General features: G+C 37.1%; 1 pseudogene; it reads right to left on the bottom strand.

Annotated features, from left to right (window-relative positions):
* Positions 1–1386: 1386 nt before the first annotated feature.
* Positions 1387–6100, bottom strand: part of LOC101574997 — a 10326-nt pseudogene continuing 5612 nt past the window's right edge.

The raw sequence follows: 6100 nt of genomic DNA, 5'->3' as shown, positions 1-6100 counted from the left end.
ACTTCAAATCATGCAATATGTTTCAAAAGTAGTCTTGGCAAGTACTGTAATAATTATACAGCTAAAGTAAGTATTTTTTTTCTGTATAGTACTAAAGTTGATAGATAAAATAGTGTTGAACTTAAAAGAACATATTGTTCATCATGCTATTTGTTAACACAATCAACACTCTTCTTCACAGGGTGGAGTACTTCAGTAACATTGCTCTTCTTCCTCTTGAATAATTTTATTTTAATTTATTTTAATTTTTTTAACTTGAATAATTTTAATGCTAAAAAGATAATTGAGAAGTTTACATAAAGAATAAGTGGAATTTATCTTAAAAGATCAACAAAATATGGAACTTCTTCAAAATTAAATATTCTTTCAACAAACTGTATTATTTTTCTTAATTATACTTTTAAGAGAACCAATTAATGTTTGAATATGAAAGAACTGAGAATACCAAATGCTAACAAAATCTCCAAAACCCATTCAGTTTGATGAAAAATACTGAAGTTAGAAAATGATTTTACATAATCACTTGATAGGCAGTAGAAACAGTCAGTGTCAATAGAGTGATGATTTTTTTTCTTTTGGTCATATCAGGGATCAAACTCAGGACTTTGTGCTTGCCAGGAAAGCCCTTATTCAACTGAGCTATCTCCCTGGTCCCCCAAGTGAAGTTTATTGAGAAGCATAATACAAGATATGTTAGGTCAGCTAATGCTTTGCGAAGGGTCATACTTTGCTTCAATTTTGAATAAATCTCATTTGCATCATTATACTCATTAAAAAATTATACTGTCATTATTTCTACCAAAAGCAGTGCAATTTCATACACTAATTCTAAAAGCCTTAGCAAACATTCTGTTTCTGATGATTCACATAAAATTGCTTTGTATGCATCGTGTTTTAGCATTTGACGATTCAAATAAACACACACATGGATAATAGAACCAGCCACAAGACAAGGTAATCTCATAGCTGCACCACTGCTTCTGTCACTCGCACATTTGAATTCATAATACCCCAAATGGGTTAAGTCGTTGAAATAATTGTGAAGATGCAAACTGCCAATAAAGTTGGCTAATATCTGCCATGAAAGTGTGAGCTTCCTGCTTGCCTGCAGGTGACGAGTATTTGTAACACACTGCCTCTGTGAACACAGCACAAGTTAAGCTGCATAAGGCTTTGGGATAGTTAATAGCTAAACTCTAGCCTCCAGAGATGGGCAGAATTTTCTGAGTGAAGTGTTTAGAGATTATCAGACTTTAGGCTGGGAGTATAGCTCAGAGGCACAGTGGCTGCCTACTAAGTGTAAGGTGTGGGTTCGATTCCCAGTACCAGACATAAAAAAAAAAAAATAGAGAAAGACTATGGGACTTTGCAATGCAATCTGGGTGATCACGGCAGTAAGGCTGATGTCAACTGACTGACTTTCAGCAACATGGAAAGTGGACTAAAGCGTTTGCTGACTGACCGGCTGATGCTTAGGTATGTGTGGTTGGAATTCACTGGTAGATTTTCAAGATGAGTACTACTGATTGACTGAATTTCAGACGTTGTAGTCACAGGACTGAGACAGTATGAGACGGTAGTTGATTAATATTCAAAGCATTGGAACTAATCCAATCTTATCTCTAATTTTTGTTGCTTATTAATGACATAATTCTGGGTAATCTTTCACCTCTTGAATAAAACTATTCATAATTTTAAGTCTCAATTTCTTTCTTTCAATCTCTCAGACAGACTTACGGAAAGAATCCAAAAGGATTGTGCAAGTGTTTTTGGAGGCATGATTTTCAGCTAGCATTGCCGTTTAAGGGTTTAAACTGTGAACGGATGAGGCACAAAAATGTTCTAAAACCTAAATTTTCTATTTTGTTCAAAATAAAACCTTGAAAAGTAAATATTTAGATATTCTAACTAAAGTTCTGCTAGCACAGCTTTGCCCTTTTTCCAAATGGATTACCTGAATGTAGACATTCAGTTTAACATATTTAAGTGAATAGGTTCACTTAAATATGCATTTTTTCTTAATGTTGAATTTCTCTGACCAATAAGGATAAGTAATATACTGTATGCTATTCTTAAAGAACTTGATTGTATTTGTCATATATGTATGAAAAATAAAGTATATGAATTACAAAATTATAGTCATTTTTTTCAAATTTTAGTACCTATTTTTTGTATCACCTACAGCCCAACTTAAAAGTCATAAATATAAATTCATAGAGAAAGAAACTACCATTAGAAACTCAAATTTAGACCAACTTCCCAAAGTGCATTGAACAGAAGATAAAGAGTGGGTCAGAGTAATCAGCAATACCGAGGTAGAGAGGGAGAAGGGGAGCGAGGGAAGGAGGAATGGGAAGGGGAGGAAAGGAGACTGGAAGAGTGAGGTAGAAGGAGCAGAGGAGAGAGGGAAAGAGAGACACAGAGAGAGAGTGACAGAGAGAGACAGAGAGACAGGGAAAGAGAGACAGAGGGACAGAGACAGAGACACAGAGAGACAGAGAGACAGAAACAAGGGCCTGCCAAATAACTCAGTGGATTAAAGCCCCTGCAGGCAGGCTCAGGGGCTGGGGGTTCAATCCCCAGGCCTGCTGTGCCAGCCCTACCCCCGGAGCATGCTGAGAAGACTATTGAGACTGGGAGTGCTGGCGCATGCCTGTAATCCCAGCTCTTGGGAGGCTGTAAACAAGCAGATCACTATGAGTCCTATCTAGTAGTGAGACCCTGTAGACCCTTCCCTAAAATATTTATTTTTTTTTAAAGAAAAGAACTTTAGGAGCTGGGGAAATAGCTCAGTAGAATAAATGCTTGCCTGGCAAGTGCAAGGGCCTGAGACAAGAGAGGGAGGGAAAAAGGAGGGAGGGACGGAGGGAGGGAGAGAGTTTGTAGTTTTAATGGTAATCTTTCCCCTAAGACTTTTATGTGTACTCTGGCTATAACTTATCCTTGTACATGCTAATTATCTGCTTTACAATATAACTTGTCAGAAAGGAAAGGATATTCTAACTTGGGGATAAAATTGGGGTACATCTGATCTATTTTGGGAACGAACTACAGATACTAAATGATTTAGTCCTTGGTTAGTCCCTCTCTTTCTGATTTTTATTTCTTTGCTCTGAGTATATGTAAAATGAGGTTTTTCACCTTAGCTACAGGGCTGTGTTTACAGTCTGGTTTTTGACATAGGTGTAGACAGGCTCTGCTTCTTCCTCTGCACGTGTAAGGGGACTGTGCAACCTTGAAGACTGCTCCTTCTACCTACTATGCTACACTTAGCTTGCTGTTTCCTAGCAACCAGTGTTACACCATTTACTTTCCGGAAGCACCCCTTGTGCATCGGGCTTTCTTGTTCCTCTCTCTCTCTTGTCAAATGGACTTACCAGTGTCCAATAGCTTTTAAGCCATATACCACCAATCGCACTGGGCTTTTCCCAAAAGATAAGAGGACTGAGGAAAACCATATAAATTCAGTGGAATAATTCTAAATCTGGAGCCTGAGCACAAATTTCAGAGAGCTCTGGCCACGAACTTTGTTAACATTATTTTACTTTATAATATGAAAATAACTCCAGGGTGGGAAACTACTTTTATCCCCAGGGGTGTTTTCTAAAAAGCTACACAGATAATTTTTGCTTCTCCCAGTGCAATGTGTGACTCATCCAACTTATGCAAGCTTGTTCTAGTGTGGGAAATCATTTTGTTTGCTTTTCATTCCTATTATTTCTCTCCTCCAGTTCAATGATTATTAAGGAGTATTGACATTATATATTTCAGTGACAAACTTGTGTTGCTCTCCTCTGTATAGGATGGTGGGCTGCTTGCACAGAGGAATGGTAGATGAGAAGCAACTCATTTTGCCAATGGTAAATTTATATCTGTCTTCCAGATTGCACTGAGGAAAGTAATCAGTACCATTAGTATAGGTGGTACTAATTATATAAATAAATATTTATGATGATGAATTCTTGTTAGCATTAAGTCAGATGGAGGGAGGAAGGAAAGGAGAGAGGGAAGGGAGGACAGTGGATGGTATGGAAGAGAGAGAATGCCAAAGAGGGACCCATGGTGTGATTTACTTCCAGAAATATCCCATTACAGGTCATTTTCTCCAGTCAAGGAAGAACAGTACTTCATCAAACACATCCACATAATCTCCAAATACTTGGCTCCCTACTAGCAGAGTGAATACAAAGCATAAATAAGTCAGCATTATTTTTAGGGAAAAAATCCATCTTCAGAGACAACTATCATGGAAAGATATTATTCCACTTTAACTGGAGGTGCAATTGGTGCTACATTATGAAAGAAATATTTGGTAAATTGGATCAAGAATGAAAGTGCTAGCCTTGTGAGAAGAGGAAATGTGTTAGGCAATAAAAGAAAGAACTGCCAAATCCTTCTGTAGCAAAGATATGTAGTTAGGGAAGAACTTTAAAATCATGTGGAGCTATTTACCAACTACTTACAGGAGAACTGCCCAAAGACAAAGGTATTCAAATGTCTTTTGAGTGAATGAACAAATTAAATGAATGACTAAATTGAATGAATGAGACGAATTAAAAAGCTTCTATGATGGCTAAGACCAAATTTGGTGCTGATTTCTTACTAGGTTGATCCTGTCTAGATAAAGTTGGAAGACTCTGGCACATATGTGCCAAGATGTTCTTTTTCGTTTGTAGCAGGCATTTGATTGCCACCATCTGTTACCTCGATCTGTGTCATCCACCGACCACTGTTGCATCCTATCATCCTCTTATGCAATCATGCTTTTCTTTCCCAGAATTTTGACATGATTTTGAATGAGAAAAAAAGAGGAAAAGAAAGAAGCAAGGTAAGGTAAGAAGGGATGACGAGAATGAGAAGGGACAAACAAAATGAAGAATAAAAAGTGAAGGGAGAGAGAAATAAAAGAAGGGAGAAGCTTCTCACTCCTACTCACCAGCTCCCCTTCAGCCACAGGCACATTGTATCTTCCTATCCCTCCTCATGTTCCTGGGGGACCTTTCTCCTGTGCTAAAATGCAAATCTTGAGCCACTAGAACACTTTTTACTGTATGAGGAAAAGTAAGTGTGAACTCTTAAAATTCTATGAATGCTTTGACATTTAAGATTGTATTAAGAAGTTCCCCATTTTCCTGCCTTTAAAAATTGGCACTACACAAAATTTCACATATGAAAATATAGTCTAGAAATATGCCCTCCTGCCCATTCTGCGGCAATTCACTTAGTCCACTTTATGTCATTTTGATTTGTGTGGATGAGGCCAATTAGCTACATCATATTCTGTGAATTTCAGTCTGATTAATGTGATTTAGTTTTGCTGTAGGCAGCCCAAAATTACATGCCCAGTTCTCTGTTTCTGAAGCTTAACCAACATTTACAGTATGATTCAATTACTAGAATTTAGGGAGAACTTAGCACAAATCCAGCAGCTTCTTGTGCAGCATAAATAATTTGTTAGAGGGACCATTCTTTTGAATAGAGCAAACAGTCACTTCTGAGGGATGTAGGTTCTAGGATCACTTGGGGTTACCAATATATCTTGCATACAATTTTTGCATATAACTGTCACACATCTTATATACCTTAAGTAATATCTACATTACTTATAATTACCAACATGCTGTAACTGTTTGTTCAAGTGCAATCTATTGGGAATAATGACAAGAAAAGTCTGTAAATGTTCAGGACTGATACAAATAATTTAGTATATAACAAAATAGTGGTTAAATTTATAATTGTAGAATACATGATAGAAACAACCAACTCTGTTATTGACCCTGGGATTACAGTACATAAATTCTCTCTGCTTTATGCCTCTTTCAGACAGCCTAACTCTCATGAATTACTATCGTTATTTAACAAATTTGTCTCTTCTATATGCTAAAGAAAGAACACTCTCTATTTTGTTTGTAATCTATTTCTGATATTATAACAAATCCTCGAGGCTGAGTGAAATAGAAAGAAAAGAGTTTAATTTGGCACACGTTTTAACCATCAAAAGTCCAAGTTTGGGCAGCTCCATTTGTTCGACCTGTAACAAGCAGCTTATGGTGCAGGGCAGCATGATGGAGTCGAAGAGAGAGAGAGAGAGAGAGAGAGA

The sequence above is a fragment of the Octodon degus genome, unplaced genomic scaffold (genome assembly GCF_000260255.1).
Source record: "Octodon degus isolate 3935 unplaced genomic scaffold, OctDeg1.0 scaffold00020, whole genome shotgun sequence".
NCBI classification, from domain to species: domain Eukaryota; kingdom Metazoa; phylum Chordata; class Mammalia; order Rodentia; family Octodontidae; genus Octodon; species Octodon degus.
The sequence above is the reverse complement of the archived record's forward strand: the minus strand, read 5'-3'. Positions and strand labels throughout refer to the sequence as shown.